At 45.1% G+C, this 24,678-nt stretch overlaps 1 long non-coding RNA gene across 1 annotated transcript; it reads right to left on the bottom strand.

Annotated features, from left to right (window-relative positions):
• Positions 1 to 2,000: 2,000 nt before the first annotated feature.
• Positions 2,001 to 21,024, bottom strand: LOC117520403. Its single transcript, XR_004563635.1, has 3 exons — positions 21,013 to 21,024; positions 19,571 to 19,585; positions 2,001 to 2,332 (listed from the first exon to the last, which is right to left on the bottom strand). It is a non-coding gene; the product is annotated as an uncharacterized LOC117520403 (long non-coding RNA).
• Between the last annotated feature and the right edge of the window lie 3,654 nt (positions 21,025 to 24,678).

Below are 24,678 nucleotides of genomic sequence, written 5' to 3'. Positions count from 1 at the left end.
AAATTCTATTCTAGAATTAACAGGAAGCCAATGAAGAGAGGCCAATATGGGTGAGATATGCTCTCTCCTTCTAGTCCCCGTCAGTACTCTAGCTGCAGCATTTTGAATTAACTGAAGGCTTTTTAGGGAACTTTTAGGACAACCTGATAATAATGAATTACAATAGTCCAGCCTAGAGGAAATAAATGCATGAATTAGTTTTTCAGCATCACTCTGAGACAAGACCTTTCTGATTTTAGAGATATTGCGTAAATGCAAAAAAGCAGTCCTACATATTTGTTTAATATGCGCTTTGAATGACATATCCTGATCAAAAATGACTCCAAGATTTCTCACAGTATTACTAGAGGTCAGGGTAATGCCATCCAGAGTAAGGATCTGGTTAGACACCATGTTTCTAAGATTTGTGAGGCCAAGTACAATAACTTCAGTTTTATCTGAGTTTAAAAGCAGGAAATTAGAGGTCATCCATGTCTTTATGTCTGTAAGACAATCCTGCAGTTTAGCTAATTGGTGTGTGTCCTCTGGCTTCATGGATAGATAAAGCTGGGTATCATCTGCGTAACAATGAAAATTTAAGCAATACCGTCTAATAATACTGCCTAAGGGAAGCATGTATAAAGTGAATAAAATTGGTCCTAGCACAGAACCTTGTGGAATTCTATAATTAACTTTAGTCTGTGAAGAAGATTCCCCATTTACATGAACAAATTGTAATCTATTAGACAAATATGATTCAAACCACCGCAGCGCAGTGCCTTTAATACCTATGGCATGCTCTAATCTCTGTAATAAAATTTTATGGTCAACAGTATCAAAAGCAGCACTGAGGTCTAACAGAACAAGCACAGAGATGAGTCCACTGTCCGAGGCCATAAGAAGATCATTTGTAACCTTCACTAATGCTGTTTCTGTACTATGATGAATTCTAAAACCTGACTGAAACTCTTCAAATAGACCATTCCTCTGCAGATGATCAGTTAGCTGTTTTACAACTACCTCCCATCCATACTCATCATAGTTCAAAGCTTCCAGCAGATATTTGACACTGTTGTAATCCTCCTTGAGATGCACTGAATGAGCCAAAGGAAGTGATGGATACTTGTTCCCATTGTGCAGTAGCACAGCCTTCAGGCTTCTGGATGAGCTATCAATGAAGAGTCTCCACTCATTTGAATTACATGCAATTCCAATTGCATTGAACAGTCCTGAAATGTCACAACAATAGCACAAACTCTCTTCCTTGGCAAAGAAGAAAAGTTGGTGACGTTTTCTTTGGCTTGTTACTTGCACACTTTCATCCAACAAGTCCCACTCCTTCAGCCTTGAGATCAAAAGCTCAGCATTTGACTTTGTCAAACCAAGATCTCTGATGAGGTCATTCAGATCTCTTTGACTTCGGAAGTATGGATTCATCTCACAAACTGTATCTGTAATGTCACAGTCCACTTCACTGTTCTCCCCATCCTCAGATTCAGTGCTTTCTTCTTTTGATTGTTGCTTTCTTTCTGGAGGTGAAGGTACAGGAAGCTCAGCACTGTGTGGCACTGGTGGAATGTCAGGATAAGGAATAGCAGGTGCATTCTTCCCAGTTTGGCATCTGGAAGGATCCACCAGATCCAGAAGTAGCAGTTGGTTGAGTGGTCAGTGGGTTCATGCCATATTCCAGGAACAACAAACTTCAATGCTCTCTTTTCCGTACCATCCTGCAAAAAGAGTGAAAATATTTGTTTAATGACTGACCATTCAATATTTGCGATACAGGATTTTGGCTTTTTCAACAAAACATAACTTTCTCAACTTCAAGTGTTTTCTTGCAATATTCACAAGCTAAGTGAGGTGCCCAGTTCTTATCTTGGTCTCCACCTGGCATTCCAAAATAAGCTTTGTAAGCTTCACACATTTTGCTGGATGCTGTCATTCTTTGATTAAAGAGTAAAATATTCATGAACAAAGGAGATTCTTCAAACCTCAGTAAATTACTCTCCTGTTCTTGAAAGTTCTTGCTCAATCTGTACAAATGAGGAAGGTTTTCATAAATATAATTGCTTTGTCAACATTGTATTATGTTTGAAATGATGTTTAAACACTTTTGACATGATCACAAAAAGAAAATATGATGACCACAACTCTGACAAATGGACTTAAGTTTTCCAGAAATTAGTAGTGACCACTCAGTGAATGCGAAAACTGGTTAATTTGCAATTTCATTATCCTGACCACAAAACCAGAGTTTGGAGGTCAAGACCAATCTTTTCTCTTTTGATTGGTTGTGAAGAAATGGGAAATTATGGTTTTAACCCAGGAACAAGACAAAAGTGAAAATGTGTTACTTAACTGAAAAGTTATCTTTTATGAAGCTAAACCGATGAACCACCCAAAAAATTATCAGAAGCTACAGCTAATCAATAACTTTCGGTATTGTTTCTAGTACACTTGCAACTAACAAGCTGAATCGCTTCTGGTAGTATCAAAGACAACCACAGACCAAAACAATGAGTCAACACTTCTGTCTTTGTGCGTCTTGCCCACTGCTGGAAGCTCCTGTTTACTACATAACTTGCAGCAGTGAATCAGTGAATCATTTGAGAGGAGCAGCAAAGCTCTACTGTCTACTCAATAACAGTGTCGCTGTGAGGTGGAGGTCTTGGAAAATAAAGCAGTGCTGACTTATGCTTTTGATTTATAAATAAAATTAATACAGATAGAATAACTCCATTAATGTCAATTCTGTCATTTGTACAAAGTTAAAATTAAGTTAAAATATAACATATATCTTTTAATTTTAAATAATGCACTAATTCTGAAGTTTTGTAACAAACACAGACACATGCCAAAGGGATTATGGGTAAAATGTGCCTCCGCTAACACTGACTGTTTGACTCATTCATTCTATGTAAAAACCAACATGTTAATGTGAGGTGTATGTGTTGGTGTTTACATATAAATGTGCTTTTGTAAAATATGCCATTTTTTATTTGTAAAAAAAAGGCATGTGCAAAACAAAGCCAAATTGTGATTATATATATAACCAGTGTCAAAATAAATAGAACACTTCCATGTACTGGTGCCCAGACGCTTAGTACTTAGGGCGAATACTGCCATGAACACTATTGGCCAGTAGATGGCAGTAGAGGCCGTGAAAACTTGCCAAAACAAAATTCCAGAAAATCCGTGACTGATACATTTAACATGGGTGGAATTTAATAAATGCAAACTGAATTTCAGACATCTCATATATATATTACTCTGGAATAAAGACAGCAGACAGTGTTTGACATAACCAAGACGTTAAAGAGCAAACAGGAATTGACTGCAACGATTCCAATTGAAAATAATGGCGAAGCAACCTGGGCTTCTTCTGGCATTTGTACATAAAACACAATAACAATGTCTATAAACCCAGATAATATATTCACAAGCGCTTTAGGCACAATATACAAAGAGTTTAATGCTGTTGTCCATGTGGAGCCTGATCAGAATGTCTCAAATGCATTCCTTCTGTCGTGAATGTACTGAGATTACCCATAATGCACCTGGAAACAGCATGTCCACACTACAACCTTCAAAATTAGTGCATTACTTTAAACTAAAACATATATCTGATATTTTCACTTTATAAAACTTCAGACGTGGCATTAATTTAAATAACTTGTCTGAAATTAGTTTGGTTAAAATTTTACCCATAAATTAAAGCTGTATGCCTCTGGATGACTTGGATGATATTGCCAGCGTATCAGTATGGGGTCAAAAGAAATGAGCTTTTTTTTTTTCTCTCTTTTCTGTGACCGGTTCTCCTTTGCCTGCAGAGGATAGAGTGGTTGCTTTGGGAACCAGCTCTTCTCTGTTTGCAGAGGATAGAACTGCACATCTACTATAAAACCACAGAATCTCATCTCTGTTGTTTGCAGACGATGTAGTTCTGTTGGCTTTGTCTAATCAGGACCTTCAGCATGCACTGGGGTGGTTTGCAGCTGAGCGTGAAGTGTCTGGGATGAAGATCAGCACCTCCAAATGAGAGGCCATGGTTCTTGACCCGGAAAAAGGTGCCTTGCCCTCTTCAGGTCGGTGGAGTGTCCTTGCCTCAAGTGGAGGAGTTTAAGCATCTCGGCGTCTTGTTCACGAGTGAGGGATGGAGCGTGACATCAACAGACGGATTGCTGCAGCATCTGCAGTGAAGTGGTCGCTGTATCGGACCGTTGTGGTGAGGAGAGAGCTGAGCAGGTGGGCAAAGCTCTCGATTTACCAATCAATCTACGTTCTGACCCTCACCTATGGTCATGAGATTTGGCTCATGACCGAAAGAACAAGATCGCGAGTACAAGTGGCCGAGATGAGTTTCCTCCACAGGGTGGCTGGGTGCTCCCTTAGAGATAGGGTAAGGAGCTCGGTCACTCGGGAGGAGCTCGGAGTGGAGCTGCTGCTCCTCCACATTGAAAGGTGGCTTGGGCATCTTTTCCAGATGCCCTCTGGATGCCTCGCTGGAGAGGTGTTCCGGGCACCTTCCATTGGGAGGAGGCCCTGGGGAAGACCCGGGACATGCTGGAGGGACTATGTCTCTTGGCTGGCTTGGGAATGCCTCGGTGTTCCCCCGGAGGAGGAGGGGGAGGTGTGTGGATTGGGAGATCTGGGCAGCTTTGCTTGAGCTGCTGTCCCCACGACCCGACCTCGGATAAAGCGGAAGAAAATGGATGGATGGATGGATGGATCTACTATAAAACATTTAACAAGTTGATACTCAAGTGATTTTAGACTTAATAAATGCTTGTAACTGTTAAGCTTTGTTCACTACCCATGCAAAAATGTGTTAGCTAGCAGTCTAAAAATTATTGGTGCAAAAATGTCTTAGCGGTCTAAAAATTATCGGACTAAAACTTATTGTAAGATAATTGGTCCGATGATGGTTTTTAAAGTTATCTGAAAAGCTAAGCCGATAATGAAAACATTAGCTTCAATAATTAGCGTTTAGCGGATTAGCGGAACTGTGTCCACCACTGAATATAGAGGCAAAGCCTTGTGCCGGACATCGGTGTAGGTTGATGTAAATATATTGTGTCGATTACATATCATACACCGTAATTCAAACTTGTTTGGATGTATGAAGGTCTTGAGATGAAGGTATTTTAAATAGACTGACACGATTTGTTAATGATACACTGTTGTAGGCTTTAATGGTACATACAGGTGGATATTAATACTTATTAAAGGTATTCATGAAAGTATCATTGCTAAATAGAATATCAAGAACAGAAACTTCTGTGTCCTCAAGATTAATTTATTGAATGATTAATGTAATTTACAACAGCAAATAATATGTTTCATGTCGCCGACATTAATGAGCAAAGCCCTTCACCATGTCATTTAGGTCCGCCAGACTTTTTCTGTTCAGTAAAATTATTCTGGGGAGGCTAAAACCCCTCAGCTTCTGGGGTTTTGATCCGTGGATCCCCCCAACCAAACAGGGCCCTCTCGACTCCCTGCCATTTTAAGCATTGGTCATTATTTGCCTCTCACATGACTGGAGGTTCCTCACCATCTCACCATGTCATTTTGGTCCTTCAGACCTGTTTTCAGTAAAAGGGTTCTGGGAAGTATTAGCATGGCTAAAACCCTTCAGCCCCAACCAGGGCCCTCTTGACTCCCCACCATTTTAGGCATACAAAACACATATACAAATAAAGTTAAAACAGCACATAAAAACAAAACATGTCACAGCACCACTAGGTATGAAAAGCCAGCTTAATTTTGATGATTTGTTTTTTGTTTGTTTGTTTTTGCTTAAATTTAAATTGTTTGGGCACTACCCACTACTTACTTTGAACATTACACTTCAGTCTGTTGACTCTGTCACACATCTGGGCACTCCATCGGTGAGGTTTTAGCAACGTGCTTAGCAACACCGGTGACTGATCTGACACGGAAGCAAACCGGATGTAACGTCCTTGTGGCAGATGAAGCAGATAGCAAATCAAATCAAATCAATTTTATTTATATAGCGCCAAATCACAACAGTTGCCCCAAGGCAATTTATATTGTAAGGCAAAGCCATACAATAATTACGTAAAAACCCCAAAGGTCAAAACAACCCCTGTGAGCAAGCACTTGGCGACAGTGGGAAGGAAAAACTCCATTTTAACAGGAAGAAACCTCCAGCAGAACCAGGCTCAGGGAGGGGCAGTCTTCTGCTGGGACTGGTTGGGGCTGAGGGAGAGAACCAGGAAAAAGACATGCTGTGGAGGGGAGCAGAGATCAATCACTAATGATTAAATGCAGAGTGGTGCATACAGAGCAAAAAGAGAAAGGAAACACTCAGTGCATCATGGGAACCCCCCAGCAGTCTAAGTCTATAGCAGCATAACTAAGGGATGGTTCAGGGTCACCTGATCCAGCCCTAACTATAAGCTTTAGCAAAAAGGAAAGTTTTAAGCCTAATCTTAAAAGTAGAGAGGGTGTCTGTCTCCCTGATCCGAATTGGGAGCTGGTTCCAGAGGAGAGGAGCCTGAAAGCTGAAGGCTCTGCCTCCCATTCTACTCTTAAAAACCCTAGGAACTACAAGTAAGCCTGCAGTCTGAGAGCGAAGCGCTCTATTGGGGTGATATGGTACTATGATGTCCCTAAGATAAGATAGGATTATTCAAAACCTTATAAGTAAGAAGAAGAATTTTAAATTCTATTCTAGAATTAACAGGAAGCCAATGAAGAGAGGCCAATATGGGTGACATATGCTCTCTCCTTCTAGTCCCTGTCAGTACTCTAGCTGCAGCATTATGAATTAACTGAAGGCTTTTCAGGGAACTTTTCAGACAACCTGATAATAATGAATTGCAATAGTCCAGCCTAGAGGAAATAAATGCATGAATTAGTTTTTCAGCATCACTCTGAGACAAGACCTTTCTAATTTTAGAGATATTGCACAAATGCAAAAAAGCAGTCCTACATATTTGTTTAATATGCACATTGAATGACATATCCTGATCAAAAATGACTCCAAGATTTCTCACAGTATTACTAGAGGTCAGGGTAATGCCATCCAGAGTAAGGATCTGGTTAGACACCATGTTTCTAAGATTTGTGGGGCCAAGTACAATAACTTCAGTTTTATCTGAGTTTAAAAGCAGGAAATTAGAGGTCATCCATGTCTTTATGTCTGTAAGACAATCCTGCAGTTTAGCTAATTGGTGTGTGTCCTCTGGCTTCATGGATAGATAAAGCTGGGTATCATCTGCGTAACAATGAAAATTTAAGCAATACCGTCTAATAATACTGCCTAAGGGAAGCATGTATAAAGTGAATAAAATTGGTCCTAGCACAGAACCTTGTGGAACTCCATAATTAACTTTAGTCTGTGAAGAAGATTCCCCATTTACATGAACAAATTGTAATCTATTAGACAAATATGATTCAAACCACCGCAGCGCAGTGCCTTTAATACCTATGGCATGCTCTAATCTCTGTAATAAAATTTTATGGTCAACAGTATCAAAAGCAGCACTGAGGTCTAACAGAACAAGCACAGAGATGAGTCCACTGTCCGAGGCCATAAGAAGATCATTTGTAACCTTCACTAATGCTGTTTCTGTACTATGATGAATTCTAAAACCTGACTGAAACTCTTCAAATAGATCATTCCTCTGCAGATGATCAGTTAGCTGTTTTACAACTATCCTTTCAAGAATTTTTGAGAGAAAAGGAAGGTTGGAGATTTGCCTATAATTAGCTAAGATAGCTGGGTCAAGTGATGGCTTTTTAAGTAATGGTTTAATTACTGCCACCTTAAAAGCCTGTGGTACATAGCCAACTAATAAAGATAGATTGATCATATTTAAGACCGAAGCATTAATTAATGGTAGGGCTTCCTTGAGCAGCCTGGTAGGAACGGGGTCTAATAGACATGTTGATGGTTTGGAGGAAGTAACTAATGAAAATAACTCAGAACAATCGGAGAGAAAGAGTCTAACCAAAAACCGGCATCACTGAAAGCAGCCAAAGAGAACGATATGTCTTTGGGATGGTATGAGTAATTTTTTCTATAATAGTTAAAATTTTATTACCAAAGAATTAAAGTTAAAGGAATACTCGGCTCAATAGAGCTCTGACTCTTTGTTAGCCTGGCTACAGTGCTGAAAAGAAACCTGGGGTTGTTCTTATTTTCTTCAATTAGTGATGAGTAGTAAGATGTCCTAGCTTTACGGAGGGCTTTTTTATAGAGCAACAGACTCTTTTTCCAGGCTAAGTGAAGATCTTCTAAATTAGTGAGATGCCATTTCCTCTCCAACTTACGGGTTATCTGCTTTAAGCTGCGAGTTTGTGAGTTATACCACGGAGTCAGGCACTTCTGATTTAAGGCTCTCTTTTTCAGAGGAGCTACAGCATCCAAAGTTGTCCTCAAAGAGGATATAAAACTATTGACGAGATAATCTATCTCACTCACAGAGTTTAGGTAGCTACTCTGCCCTGTGTTGGTATATGGCATTGGAGAACATAAAGAAGGAATCATATCCTTAAACCTAGTTACAGCGCTTTCTAAAAGACTTCTACTGTAATGAAACTTATTCCCCACTGCTGGGTAGTCCATCAGAGTAAATGTAAATGTTATTAAGAAATGATCAGACAGAAGGGGGTTTTCAGGGAATACTGTTACGTCTTCAATTTCCATACCATAAGTCAGAACAAGATCTAAGGTATGATTAAAGTGGTGGGTGGACTCATTTATATTTTGAGCAAAGCCAATCGAGTCTAACAATAGATTAAATGCAGTGTTGAGGCTGTCATTCTCAGCATCTGTGTGGATGTTAAAATCGCCCACTATAATTATCTTATCTGAGCTAAGCACTAAGTCAGACAAAAGGTCCAAAAATTCACAGAGAAACTCACAGTAATGACCAGGTGGACGATAGATAACAACAAATAAAACTGTTTTTTGGGACTTCTAATTTGGATGGACAAGACTAAGAGTCAAGCTTTCAAATGAATTAAAGCTCTGTCTGGGTTTTTGATTAATTAATAAGCTGGAGTGGAAGATTGCTGCTAATCCTCCGCCTCGGCCCGTGCTACGAGCGTTCTGACAGTTAGTGTGACTCGGGGGTGTTGACTCATTTAAACTAACATATTCATCCTGCTGTAACCAGGTTTCTGTAAGGCAGAATAAATCAATATGTTGATCAATTATCATATCATTTACTAACAGGGACTTAGAAGAGAGAGATCTAATGTTTAATAGACCACATTTAACTGTTTTAGTTTGTGGTGGAGTTGAAGGTGCTATATTATTTTTTCTTTTTGAATTTTTATGCTTAAATAGATTTTTGCTGGTTATTGGTGGTCTGGGAGCAGGCACCGTCTCTACGGGGATGGGGTAATGAGGGGATGGCAGGGGGAGAGAAGCTGCAGAGAGGTGTGTAAGACTACAACTCTGCTTCCTGGTCCCAACCCTGGATAGTCACGGTTTGGAGGATTTAAGAAAATTGGCCAGATTTCTAGAAATGAGAGCTGCTCCATCCAAAGTGGGATGGATGCCGTCTCTCCTAACAAGACCAGGTTTTCCCCAGAAGCTTTGCCAATTATCTATGAAGCCCACCTCATTTTTTTGGACACCACTCAGACAGCCAGCAATTCAGGGAGAACATGCGGCTAAACATGTCACTCCCAGTAGCACATGTGACAATTCAAAATGGCAGCGCCCATCGGTTCTTGGGGTCCTTGTGGCGGATGACGTTGATGGCCTAGTTGGATTTATTCATTTGAATAAATAAATTGGCCTCACTCAATGTTCATTATAATAACTATGTAGCAAAAGTAGATGACTGTGGACATGTGGGTACAACAGACAGTGATAGTGACCAACCGTTCTGTGAGAAGAAGCCTTCAGATTCTCCTCTGCAACATATATCCAGACCATGAGCCCCGTTGTGCTCTTTAACAGAAGACAGTTGTGAGATGTTAACAGATACATTTTAGCTTTGTGGTCAAGGCTTTTTTTCCAAGACTTACACTGCTGAAGTTGATTAAGGTGAAGAAGAACAACACACTGTAAGCTTCATCCTGGTTCATCCGGATCCAGTATCAAGACATACTCAAGATGACTGGGAATGGGCGGAGATGCAGGAGCTGCTGGAGAGTTGAGCATAAGCAGACAAACCAACCGCCTGTGGGGCTCCAGTGCAGAGTTGTGACCGGGTTGACACCCTAGCTATTTAACATATAGCTGAGGAAAGCGTTGTTGGGTACCAAAGCATGTCCACACACTGGTGGGTCATGGGTACTGCACCTCTGGAGCCGTTTGTTGCTCCGAGATCCAGAAATTGCTACAGAAATTGCCATGGAACACATGTCAGCTTTCTATCATTGGGTCACAAAATCCAAATTATCAGGTTGACCAGTGAGGAGATTTGAGTAGGGAGATGTTTGACCGGCAGAGGGAGGCTAGTGCCAGAGCTGCTCCTCGAGCTGCCAGTGAGAGCTATAGCCAATAGCTGTAGCAAAGCTGACTTATGCTGGAGGCAGACAGCTACATTTAAGTGGCTGAAACACCCAACCAGCTTTGTGGTCAAGTGTGGCAGAAAGGGTGGGAGTTCCACATAGACTGTATGGAATTGTGTGGTGAGGCCCATAAGCACTTGTGCCATTGGACACGTCCCCACTCTGGTGTAGTCAGCAATAATAGCAGGAAGCATTTTTTTTCCTACTATATTAATAAACCAGGCATGTTTTGTCATTTTTTGGGGGGAATTGGGATGTAAAATGGGGCCAAGATCACAATGAATAAGACAGACAGACAGACAGGAACAAACTGCAAACAAACACTTCTGTTGTGTGGGCCGCCAGAAGAGGAGGAACTGCTGGCCCACCACCAGAGGGCGCCCTGCCTGAAGTGCGGGCTTCAGGCACGAGAGGGCGCTGCCGCCTCAGGAACAAGCCGTGGTGACAGCTGTCACCCATCATCCGTGACAGCTGTCACTAATCATCCAATCCACATCTGGAATAAAAGCAGGAAGACACCTCCACCACACTGCTGAGATATCATCTTCTACCAGAGGTAATATCCTCAGCCTTTTTTGTGGTATTTTGTAAATCTGTTTATTGTGAGTGTTTGCAGGAGTACCGGTCCTTTTTGTGGAGGCTGTGCAATACGGCACTCTTTTTTCTCTGAGGGATCGCTGCAAGTATTGAGTGAGAGGTGGAGGTGGAATTCCCACCAGGATTGTTACTGGGTGTTCACACACCCACCCTTGACTGTCTTTGCTTTCTGCCAGCAGTACCAGATCTGACACGCCGTGAAGGTGGCCACCTGGGGACTTCGGGACTTGGCGGCTCCAGTATTCCTCGGGTTCGGTGGCAGTGGAAATCGTGTGGTTGCGGTTCGTTTCCAGACGGGCGTCTCCTATCGTCGAGCCTGCCCACACGACACCTTTATTGATTGACTTTTGCACATTCTGTAATCTGCTGTGTTTGGTTGTGTCATTCACAACAGTAAAGTGTTCTAATTTGACTCCTTCCACTGTCCGTTCATTTACACCCCCTGTTGTGGGTCCGTGTCACTACACTTTCCCAACAGGATATCTCAGCCAGCGTCATGGACTCCGAGGGGTGTCACCAGGCTGTTGAACAACCAATGGGAGAGCAGGGAGCGCAGGCATCTGCAGGAGGCGTGATTGGTGAGCTACAGCATATTCTCACTGCCTTTACGGCTCGGATGGATCAAACAGCCGAGCAAAACATCCTCCTGAACCGCAGGGTGGAGGCTCTCTCCGCGCAAGTGGCGGCGAGCGCTCAGGGCGCTGCTGCAGCTCCTCCTCCTGCCGACCCTGTGCTGGATATAAATGTTCCAGTGGTGGTTCAACAACCCCTCCCACTATCCCCTGAAGCATACATAAGCCCTCCTGAGCCGTACGGAGGTTGTGTGGAGACGTGCGCGGACTTTCTTATGCAGTGTTCGCTCGTCTTCACACAACGTCCCGTCATGTACGCAAAGGACGCAAGCAAAATAGCTTATGTGATTACTCTGCTTCGGGGAGAGGCACGCGCTTGGGCTACGGCGCTTTGGGAGCAAAATTCACGGCTCCTTCACACGTACACTGGGTTTGTGAGGGAGTTCAGAACTGTGTTTGATCACCCTAACAGGGGAGAGACCGCTTCAACTGTGCTGCTGTCGATGAGACAGGGACGCCGAAGCGCAGCTGCTTATGCAGTCGACTTCCGCATCGCGGCTGCGAGGTCCGGCTGGAATAACGCTGCGCTCCGCGCCGCCTTTGTAAACGGACTGTCGTCAGTCCTAAAGGAGCACCTAGTGGCCAAGGATGAACCGCGGGAATTAGATGGGCTTATTGATCTCGTTATACGGATAGACAATCGGTTGGAGGAACGCCGTCGGGAATGAGACGAAGGGCGTGGCCGGGTGCGCGCCATCCCTCTTCCTTCCGGGTCCGAGAAAGGTCCGCCCTTCCCACGCTCCCTGGCCTCTACGTCCCGTGGGGCGACAGCTCCCCCTGCTGACGAAGCTATGGACACGAGCAGGGCCACATTTAGACCACCTAATAGACAGAGGAGGTTTCCACGCGGGGCGTGTTTTGTTTGTGGCTCAATGGAGCATCAATTGAGCAATTGCCCCGAACGGTTAAACACCAACGCCCGCCCCTAGGGTGGGCCAAGAAATTCACGTGGGACACACATATTACCACACGGCTCCCAGGTACAATCCTTAGTGGGGATTTAACCCTTCAGGCCCCAGCACTGGTAGACACAGGGTCAGAAGGGAATCTGCTAGACAGCAGATGGGCCAGGGAGGTAGGGCTCCCTGTGGTGGCGCTACCTACACCATTGCAGGTGCGAGCACTAGATGGCACCCTACTCCCTTTAATCACACACAGGACACCACCAGTAACTCTGGTAGTGTCAGGGAATCATAGGGAGGAAATTGAGTTTTTTGTGACTCCTTCTACCTCCTGTGTGATTCTGGGGTTCCCCTGGATGTTGAAACACAATCCCCCGATTGATTGGCCGTCCGGGGTGGTGGTACAGTGGAGCGAGACCTGCCATCGGATGTGTTTGGGATCCTCGGTTCCTCCCGTCGGCCCAGGAGACGGCGGATCTCCTGGTCCACCATGTCGTCCGGCTGCATGGGATACCAACAGACATTGTTTCGGATCGCGGTCCCCAGTTCTCCTCGCAGGTGTGGAGAAGTTTCTGCCGGGAACTGGGGACGTAAGCCTCTCGTCTGGGTATCACCCACAGACTAATGGACAGGTCGAACGGGCCAACCAGGAGTTGGAGCAGGCCCTTAGGTGCACGACCTCCGCACACCCGACGGCTTGGAGTGAACATCTGGCCTGGATCGAGTACGCTCATAACAGCCAAGTGTCCTCTGCCACCAGCCTCTCCCCGTTCGAGATGTGTCTGGGGTACCAACCCCCTTTGTTTCCTTTGGTGGAGGGAGAGGTCGGTGTGCCCTCGGTCCAGGCCCACCTGCGGAGATGCCGTCGGGTGTGGCGCACCGCCCGTTCAGCCTTGTTGAGGGCCCGGACGAGGGCTAAAGCCCATGCAGACCGTCGACGGTCCCCGGCCCCCGCATATCAGCCCGGGCAGGAGGTATGGCTTTCCACCAAGGACATTCCACTCCAGGTCGAGTCCCCCAAGTTGAAAGACCGATTCACTGGACCCTTCACCATCCTTAAGGTCCTCAGTCCTACCGCAGTAAGGCTCCAACTCCCGGCCTCACTGCGGATCCATCCGGTTTTCCATGTCTCCAGAATCAAGCCGCATCACACCTCACCCCTCTGTGCACCCGGTCCGGCGCCGCCTCCTGCCCGTATTATCGACGGGGAGCCGGCTTGGACAGTTCGCCGGCTCTTGGACGTCCGTCGAATGGGCCGGGGCTTTCAGTATTTGGTGGACTGGGAGGGGTATGGACCCGAAGAACGCTCCTGGGTGAAGAGGAGCTTCATCCTGGACCCGGCCCTCCTGGCCGATTTCTATCGTCGCCACCTGAACAAGCCTGGTCGGGCGCCAGGAGGCGCCCATTGAGGGGGGGGTCCTGTTGTGTGGGCCGCCAGAAGAGGAGGTACTGCTGGCCCACCACCAGAGGGCACCCTGCCTGAAGTGCGGGCCATAATTGTGGTCACATGTCATCAAGGGGACATAATTTGACTTTTGTGTTCCATTTGACAACCCTACACGCACGTACACACACACACACACACACACACACACACACACACATCAGCGTTTCCTAAATGTGTCTCAGAAAAAGAAGCGCTCCACAATGTGAAATAAGCGGGAGCTTTAATGTCTTCAGTCCTGCCTGTTCGTGTAGCATCACCCAGCATGCTAATGAGACTTTAAGAGGAAGGAAGGTCAATTTTGTAACATACACACACTTTTGTTGAGTGCCGTGCGTTTATTTGTTAACGTATCTCGATTTGCAGTAGCAGCACAGGGGCGTGCTAGTCAGCACACCTGCAGTTCAAAGCCAGGGGTGGATATGACTCAAGTGATACACAAAATAAAGCGGTTGAGACAAAGCATGAGGGACAGGAAATGACCTGCTTGGATTTTTTATTTATTTATTTTTTCTGTTGGGTACTTTTCATAGCCACTAGAGGTTTATGAACTTTAAAATGTAACTTTTGTTCATAATAAAGTCCTTCTGTAAATGAGCGATGAAGCTGTTCTGACATTCTCCATTGATTATAGGACATTGTAAGAGCAACTCCTTGTCAATACTTTAGTGAATTCAGGTGAAACTTCACACAGTTGTAGCGCACAATGTGAAGATATGCAGGAAATAAAATAATTACAGTCCAGTATCTTTTATAGGAGATATTTGGACTTTATTACACATCAGATTAGTCAAATCCTGTTTGGGTTTCAATGCAGAGGCTTATCAATGTATTATGTTTATCTAACACACGCAAATAACTCCTGGAACAAAGCAAAAGGTGTGTGTGTGTGTGTGTGTGTGTGTGTGTGTGTGTGTGTGTGTGTGTGTGTGTGTGTGTGTGTGTGTGTGTGTCATCCTGCAGACTCTCAGCTTTAATTTGAGGGTAATTACCTCCAATTCAGGCGATTTAGATTTGTTTTTCTGCAGATGGCAAGTTTAAAAAAGGGACCAAACTAAACTGGACAGTTATCTGCTGATCTTGTGATGTTATGGTCACATTATGTAATTGTCAAGTCAAAAGATAAAAAGTTGTTTGTTTGATATGCAACAGCTCTCAAACAGGAATAACTGCTGACCCTCTGCTGTTACCTGGTGGAGGTAAATGTATTTTGGGCGAACTATCAGTGTTACTGTGCAGGGATATGTGATTAAAGTATTGATCTAGATCCACATGTGAATTTTGGATGATGCTGGAAGATGAATGCACTCTAAGGGCCCCATGTGTTACTGTCTGATTGTGTACACGGTGGCAATATCAATCAATCAATCAACTTTTTTTTCTTGTATAGCGCCAAATCACAACAAACAGTTGCCCCAATATGCACACTGGAGTGTTGTTTATTGTTGTCTGTGAGAGTGAACACAATGAATCCAAGTGTTTGGATCCAATATGAACCAAACTTGGTGGAATAATTGACAGTCATCCAAGGACACAGTTGATTCAAACTCAAAGGCACTAAATGCTTCAATAGGAGGGCCGGCTGAAAAGTTCTGCCTCATCCGCGATTATTTCAAGAACAAGAAAGATACATGCGGAATGTTCCCTGCCAGGCAGCCTCATTACTTTTGCACATAGTCACCTACCCTTACTGCACACTTGCCCCATTGCCAGACAAGTTTTTCCACAGTTGTTCAACATACAGCTTCTTGCACCTCCACATCATCAGTGTAACGGTGTCACTTCAGGTGAGAAAAAGGAAAAAGTCACAGAGTGTGTGATAATCTGGCAGAGGAAAGCATCGCCTTCCTTTGCACGTCGAGTTTCAAGTTCCTGACAAACCCACTTTCGGTTCTTTTTGATTTCCAGAATCAGCTTTCTTGGGAGCAAATAAAACACAAACAATGACTCATTTGTCATGCCAATGATTATGAGAATATCTTTCTGCTTGACTTGCACTTGATGCTGCACATCTGTGGCTCTTATGGGGTGCCCCTTATGGTCGTGGTCATGCTGACTCATCGTAGCTGAATTTTCACAGCTCTGCCCACCTACTGACTGGGTGTCAAAGTCCAAATTGTAGTCCAAGGTGGGACACCTGGGTAAAGGATCAAGAAGAGAATTTCCCTCTTGGGATGAATATATGGTGGGGACCTTATGTGCACCGTGAACAGTATGGTAACCATGAAATCCCAACAGGAACCCTGAGCTCAAGACGGCTGAAACAAGAAGTCTTCAAAGGTGGGTCAGGCATAGGAGGTGATGGCTTGGAATCTGATGCCTTTGAAGGTGGATGAAGGCTGCAGCAGGTCCTCAGACCCCAACTGTCTGGGATTTTTTCGGCCATTGGACCAGACTGAGGATGTATGAAGGTTTGTATTTGTCAGCATGCAACAACATTCCTATGTTAAACAAATCCATGCACAGGCGTCTCTATATCAGCTGTGACTGCAGATTTTCTCTGTGTCCACTGTCACATCTGGGAATCAATCAAGAGATGATCTTCCTCACTACTGCCTTAAGCCTGGTTCACATGACAGGATTTTAAAATTATCTTTAGGATTCCAAAACCTGAGAGACCACACGCATGAAGATAAAAAAAGCATAGCTCTCACAGGTTTCGTCATACAGTGCGTGGTGTTCAGCCACACGGTAAGGACAACACCACCACACATGAAAATTCAGTAAGGTACATCTTATATATTATATTCCAATTCTAAGGTGGAACTATGCCAGTATACAAAGGTATATCTAAATATCTAAAAAGGAAGAGTAAAATAGGAGAGTAGAAAAGAGCAGAGTAGAGCCACATAGGTGCCTGGTCTTGACAACCAGGGATGGTAGGTTAAAAATGGGAACTCTCCCTACCCAACCAAGCAGCTCAAGAAAAAGGTATATGTAATATAATAAATAGTAAGACATAAGAAGGATAAGACATCACAGGAGAAGATTGTAGTATAAGTAATTAGTATGTAGACTAGTAGTAAAATCAAATATAGTTCGTAGGCTAAGCTGTAGAAGCAGAAGCTGTGAGTGTGAGTGTACTGGTATCTATCTAAAGTAACTCTGTTAGCATACTATAGGAAAATAAAAAGTATAATCATTATGGTATCAAATGGAAACCTAAGAACTTAGGTACTATATGTTGATGTCTTTAGAGGAACACATAAACTGATGAATCATTAAAAATCTACACCATGTAAAATAGAATTGTAAATGGCAAAAATAAACTAATAGAAGAGCTAAATTAGCCAGGGGCGTCGGACTGGGGGGGGGGGGGGGGTAAAGGGTACTATGTACCCAGGGCCCAGAGCATGGGGGGGCAGAAAACCTGGCATTAAATACATTTTTGTGTTGCATGTTATTAATGTCCATACAATTCATATTGTAAAAGAATATAATTAGAATGAATGTATAAATGTTGTGAAACATAATTCTGCTCTAAAAATAATATTGAAAGATCTCTGAGGGCCCTTCCACCCCTGCACAGTTGTACAATGGTTTAGTCCAGCTGCACAGATGGCACCCCCCCCCCCCCCCCCCCCCACACACACACACACACACACACACCAAACGGGATCTGACAGAAAGAGGAGGTGTTTAGTAGTGCTGAAACAACTAATCGATTTAATCAATTATTAAAATAGTTGTCAACTAATTTAGTCATCAATTAGTTGTTAAATAACTTTGTTTTACCGCAAATGTTTCGTTTCTTCCATATAAATCAGCCGTTTCTGCAGCGCAGCTTTGCTTTGAACCTTGAACCAATCGAAGCAGTGATTCAAATCTGCCTTTTAATAATAATCTCCAATAATAATAATATTCTGCCTTTTAATAATAACTCACTTAAAGAAATAATGGCAAAACTCACATGTAAGTAAAAAAACAAAACGATTATTCAAAAAAATAATTGACCAATGAACTGATTAGTAAAATAATCGTTAGTTGCAGCCCTAGTGTTTAGGCTGAAATAAAATATGTCTTTCCTAAAAAAATCAAAGTCCGGATTTCAAAAAAGAAGAGAAAAAAGGACAGGGAAAGAAAACTAAATGAGGGAAAGCAGCTGCTAACCAAATTCTTTGAAAAGAGAGATGAGCTTGAAAGCTAGCTATATTGAGTTGGGGGTTCTGAGGGACCAAATTGCACCATTTTCTAGAAAAATGGTGCAATTTGGTGCATTCCTGTGCATTTTAACAGATGGGAATGGTGCAATTTGGCGCATTCCTGTGCATTTTAACAGATGGGAATGCGCCAAATTGCACCTAGAAAATGGTACAATTTGGTCCCCCAGACCCCCCAACTCAATATTGCTCCCCCAACTTTAAAAAGGGTTCTGACTCCCAGGTGTGATCTAAGGTATACATGATTTAGACCTGGTTTGACTACGCATTAGAAATTTGGTGTTTGCGTTAATAAAAAAGAACATAACAGTGGGGGGGGGGGGGGGGGGGGGTCTTCAATGTGGCTAGTACCTAGGGCCCAGAATTTGGTGCTATGCCCCTGAAATTAGCCATGAATAAGCCAACCGTACCCAGCAAGCTAACACGATAAACAAAAATGGTAATTAGTGTATAAAGTATAATAGCGTAGTTAAACCTACAGTAACATGAACAGATTTCACACACAAACATTTCCAGCTCAGACAGGAAATCTCGCAAAATCTCTAGAGATTAAATTTGACTTCAGAGTAAACAAACGCAGACACTTTGTGGACTATTTAAAACAGAGGGAAAAAAACATTACAAAAAGAAAAAGAAAAGGTGTTCTTTAAAGGAGTGGAGTCCACCGGACTTTCTTTTATGTCAGAACAGCTGTTTTAATTTTATTTTCCACTCCGTACGTCCGTCACCTTGCTTTCTGATTGGCTGCACATCACATTCAGCAGGCTGCGTGCTCGTTTTGGTCGGAGGACACAACACACGCTGCGATATCGGGCCAAAAAAATCCAACATGTTGAATATCCCCGATTTGCGATCGGTGCGCTCCTGACGTCCTTCCGAGCAGATCAGAGCGCTGTTAGCACACCACACACAGCAGGAATATCTGAGAAGATTATCTTTAGCGTCATTACGATTGTCGGGGCATCCTTAAGATTGTCGGAAGGGGAAGTTCGGGTCCGATATCAGCCTAATTATCCTGCCGTGTGAACCAGGCCTTAGACAACACACATTCCTCGATAAATGTGGACAACCCTCTGCTGTGAGGAATTCAATAGCAGCTGTTCTTTCAAACGTGCGTCCATGTATGTCACCTTTTTTTACTGGTGGCTCTGCACACGTTACATGTGTGACAATTCTGTGCATGCCTGAAATTGCAGGTGAAAACAGAGGCGTAGAAATCGTCAATCATTTAATGATCATTCTTGGACCACTTTCTCTTTGATATTTTACTTGTTATTGAAATAATCGTGTTGGAGGCAGAAACTTTTAGCCACTTCTGGTAGTTAGGACCCAAGTAGGACAAAGTCCTACGAGGACCCTATTGTAATTGCACTGTTTATTCATTATTATTATTTATTTATTATTATTTCGGCCCTTTTCCATGATCAAAAACTCACCAAACTTTGCAGAGTCATCCGGCCGGATCCGAAATTCAATATTTTGGTGGTCGCGAACATGCTCGCAGCGAAATGTCGAAATAGCGCCCACGACAAATTTTCAAAAACCCCTCCCCATTGGGGTTTTGGTCATAGCCTCACGAAATTTGGTACACATATTTACCATGCTGGGACACACAAAAAAGTCTCTTAACATCGTGGTGAAATGTTGTCAGGAAGTCATCCATTTTGATTTTAAGTTTTGATTTTGAGGTAATTTTTGCCATTTCCACTACTTAACATTTGAACAAACTCATCTTCGTTTCACTTCAAAAGTTATCAAAAGCTTTTTTCTTTGTCGAACGGTGTGGCAGCTATGGCACCACAATTTTGACCCTTGGCCATGAACATTATACTTAAACAGGTACTGATGTCACATAGTTAACCCCATCATCTTCACTCCATTTCTAAAACATGCAGAACAAGATGGTGAACATACGTGACAATGACCGTAAAGCTACGAGTAATGGTGTCCGTGTGTTCCTTTTGATGGCTTTAATTTTGACATATCGACATGAAAATTGATACACAGGTCAAGCATGACAACCTCTTACAGTTCATTGGGGCGTTACTCATGGTCGGGGCAAAATGCCTCCATCGCGCCCCCTTGCAACATTCAAAAACCCCTCCCCATTAGAGTTTTTTTGGAATAGGGAGATGAAAATTGGAACACATGTGTGACTTGCATAGATGTATAAAAAGTCTCTTGCACCATTGGTCTACTCCAAACAGGAAGTAGGGGTTGGGGGTCACAAATATAACTCGTTTCAGCATCTGATTCTCCGCTCTGCTCAGGATATTACGCATTGCCAAGGTCAGAAGAATAAAAATCATCCGTATTACTTTCTCACTGTATATAGGCCTCCTGGCCCATATTCTGAATTCTTAGATGAATTTGGTGTGTTCATCTCTAACTTGTCAACTAGTGCAGAGAACATTCTGATTATTGGTGACTTTAATTTTCATATAAATAAGCCTTCCGATCCCCTCTGGAAATCATTAATGGAAATTGTGGATGCATTAGGATTTCGGCAATGCATTCGGGACTCGATGCACATTAATGGAAATACCCTGGGTTTGGTTCTCGCACGTGGTATTGCTGTCACAAATATTGACCTCATGCCTCTTACATCAGTGGTCTCTGATTACTCACTTAAGTTTACAGTTTCGCTGCCATGTTTATTGGAAGAACAACTTTATATATCACTACGATGATACATCAACTCCTCAACTAAGACTGAATTTGAAGCTCGACTGCCTGATGTCTTAGCTTCACATTTGGCAAATTCCCAGTCAGTAGACACATTTGTGGATAGTTTAAACTCAGTGCTCAAAACTACACTCGACATTATTTAAACTCTGATAAGACTTAAATGATGGTTCTTGGTCCACTGAGACATCAGCGTCAATTTGACCAGTTAACGCTCAGCCAAGGCTCGTGTGTCATACATCATACTGACAAAGTGAGGAACCTTGGGGTAATTTTTGATCCTACATTATCCTTTAACTCCACATTAGAAATATTACGAGGACTGCTTTCTTCCACCTGCGAAATATAGCAAAGATTCGTCCCATCCTGTCTATGGCTGATGTGTCATACATCATACTGACAAAGTGAGGAACCTTGGGGTAATTTTTGATCCTACATTATCCTTTAACTCCACATTAGAAATATTACGAGGACTGCTTTCTTCCACCTGCAAAATATAGCAAAGATTCGTCCCATCCTGTCTATGGCTGATGCTGAGACCCTGATCCATGCATTTATCTCTTCTAGACTGGACTACTGCAATGTTCTATTTTCTGGTTTATGGAACCAGAAAGTTAGACCGCATTACACCCATTTTGGCATCCCTTCACTGGCTTCCTGTCCCAGTGAGATCACATTTTAAGGTTCTGCTACTAGTCTATAAACTTGACTGGCACCTCCCTACCTAGCTCACCTTTTTAAACCTTAAGCCTGGGTCCCATCAAATAATGAAGGATGAATAATGAGCCACACATGGGTGTGTCAGTGATTATTCGAAGAATGACCTATGTTTTCATCTATCACGTATCCGCTATGAAGGTGCCTCTGTGTGCCTCTCTGTACTCTGCATGTGCCATGTAGCAGCCTCTAGTGAGCCACGACCGACTGGTGATTAGAGCCTCGAATGGCTCGCATCAGCCACACTAATCCATGTAGTGCCATGATAGCGCCATGATAATGCCATATTGGTGTTGTGAAAGTGTAGGTACACGGACCCACAACAGGGGGCGCAATGAACGGACAATGGAGAAAGGTGAATAACAAGTTTTACTGTTGTGAAAAGAGCACAACCAATACAACAATTAATAATTTGGAGTTTGAAGCCGAAATCTGCTGGTGTCGTGTGGGCAGGCTCGAAGGTAGGAGGCGTCCGTCCTAGTCGAACCGGAACCACCCAGATTTCCTCTGCCACCGAACCCCAGAAGTACTGGAACCGCCAAGTCCCGAATTCCCAGGTGGCCACTGCCTCCGCTCGTCGGATCCGGTACTGCTGGCGGGAAAGAGCACAAACACACAGGTATGGATGCGACAGCACCCAGTAGACGGAGAGGGGAGAAGCCGCCTCCACCTCTTGTTACAATGAAGCAGGAAAGGTGAGTACTTATCCAAGCAAGTAGCTTTCTGTAGTCAGCTGTCCTGAAAAGGTTTACCAAGGTTTATCAGAGTCTTCAATATGAGCTTGCAGAGAAGGTTACCTTAATCTCAAGGCGATATCTCGGCACTGAGGTGGAGACGCTGTCCTGCTGATATACCTCCGTCCTGAGTGCAGTCAGCTGTGTCCAGTAATGGGTGACAGCTGTCACCCTGGCAGCCCTCGTCGGCGGCAGCGCCCTCTGGTGCCTGGAGCCCGCACTCCAGGCAGGGCGCCCTCTGGTGGTGGTGGGCCAGCAGTACCTCCTCTTCAGCGGCCCACACAACAGGACCCCCCCCTCAACGGGCGCCTCCTGGCGCACGACCGGGCTTGTCCGGATGGCGACGGTAGAAGTCGGCCAGGAGGGCCGGGTCCAGGATGAAGCTCCTCTTCACCCAGGAGCGTTCTTCGGGGCCGTACCCCTCCCAGTCCACCAGGTACTGAAGACCCCGACCCATTCGACGGACATCGAGGAGCCGACGCACGGTCCAAGCCGGTTCCCCGTCGATGATCCGGGCAGGAGGTGGTGCCGGACCCGGGGTGCAGAGGGGTGAGGTGTGATGGGGCTTTATCCGGGAGACGTGGAATACCGGGTGAATCCGCAGCGAGGCCGGCAACTGAAGCCTCACTGCGGCGGGATTGATGATTTTGAGGACCTTGAAGGGGCCGATGTATCGGTCTTGGAGCTTGGGGGAGTCCACTTGAAGGGGAATGTCCTTGGTGGACAACCATACCTCCTGCCCAGGACGATACGTGGGAGCCGGGGCCCGCCGCCGGTCTGCATGTGTCTTCGCTCTCGTCCGGGCCTTCAACAAGGCAGAGCGGGCGGCACGCCACACCCGACGGCACCTCCGTAGGTGGGCCTGGACCGAGGGCACACCGACCTCTCCCTCGACCACCGGAAACAAGGGGGGCTGATACCCCAAGCACACCTCAAACGGGGAGAGGCCGGTGGCTGATGACACTTGGCTGTTGTGAGCGTACTCGATCCAGGCCAGGTGGGTACTCCAGGCCGTCGGGTGCGCGGCTGTCACACAGCGTAGTGTCTGCTCCAAGTCCTGGTTCGCCCGCTCTGCTTGCCCGTTGGTCTGGGGATGATACCCAGACGAGAGGCTGACCGTGGCCCCCAGTTCCCGGCAGAAGCTCCTCCAGACGTGTGAGGTGAACTGGGGACCGCGATCGGAGACGATGTCTGATGGTATACCATGCAGACGGACGACGTGGTGGACCAGGAGGTCCGCTGTCTCCTGGGCCGTTGGAAGCTTCGGGAGGGCCACGAAGTGGGCCGCCTTGGAGAAACGGTCCACTATCGTGAAGACGACGGTGTTTCCCTGGGACGGCGGGAGACCCGTGACGAAGTCCAGGCCGATGTGGGACCAGGGGCGATGAGGCACGGGCAGTGGCTGTAGCTGCCCTGAGGTCTTCTGGTGGTTGGCCTTGCCCCTGGCGCAGGTGGTACAGGCCTGGACGTAATCCCGGACATCGGCCTCCAGGGATGCCCACCAGAAGCGTTGCCGGACGACTGTCACGGTCCTTCGCACCCCCGGGTGACAGGAGAGCTTAGAACCGTGACAGAAGTCTAGGACTGCGGCCCTGGCCTCTGGTGGGACGTATAGTTTGTTCTTTGGTCCGTTTCCGGGGTCCGGGACACGGGTCAGGGCCTCCCGGACGGTCTTCTCCACGTCCCAGGTGAGGGCGGCCACGATAGCGGACTCCGGGATGATGGGATCCGGGGGATCCGACGGTTCCGTTTTGACCTCATCTTCGTGCACCCGGGACAATGCATCCGATCTCTGGTTCTTGGTCCCGGGGCGGTAGGTAATCCGGAAGTCAAAACGGCCAAAGAACAGTGACCAGCGGGCTTGCCTGGGGTTCAGACGCTTAGCGGTCCTGATGTACTCCAGGTTCCGATGGTCAGTGAAAACCGTGAATGGCACGGCTGTTCCCTCCAACAGATGTCTCCACTCTTCGAGGGCCTCTTTCACAGCAAGGAGTTCCCGATTGCCGACGTCATAGTTCCGTTCAGCGGGGGTCAACCTGCGGGAAAAATAGGCACACGGGTGAAGGACCTTATCGGTCTTCCCGCTCTGGGAGAGCACCGCTCCTATCCCTGAGTCCGAGGCATCCACTTCAACCACTAACTGGCGGCTAGGATCGGGCTGCACCAGAACTGGTGCAGACGAGAAGCGCCGTTTCAACTCCTTGAACGCGGCCTCGCACCGGTCCGACCAGGTGAAGGGAACTTTTGGAGAGGTCAGGGCTGTCAGGGGGCTAACTACCTGACTGTAGCCCTTGATGAACCTCCTGTAGAAATTAGCAAAGCCGAGGA

The sequence above is a fragment of the Thalassophryne amazonica genome, chromosome 11, assembly GCF_902500255.1.
Source record: "Thalassophryne amazonica chromosome 11, fThaAma1.1, whole genome shotgun sequence".
Lineage (NCBI taxonomy): Eukaryota > Metazoa > Chordata > Actinopteri > Batrachoidiformes > Batrachoididae > Thalassophryne > Thalassophryne amazonica.
Note: the sequence above shows the minus strand (reverse complement) of the source record. Positions and strands in the feature narration are given on the sequence as shown.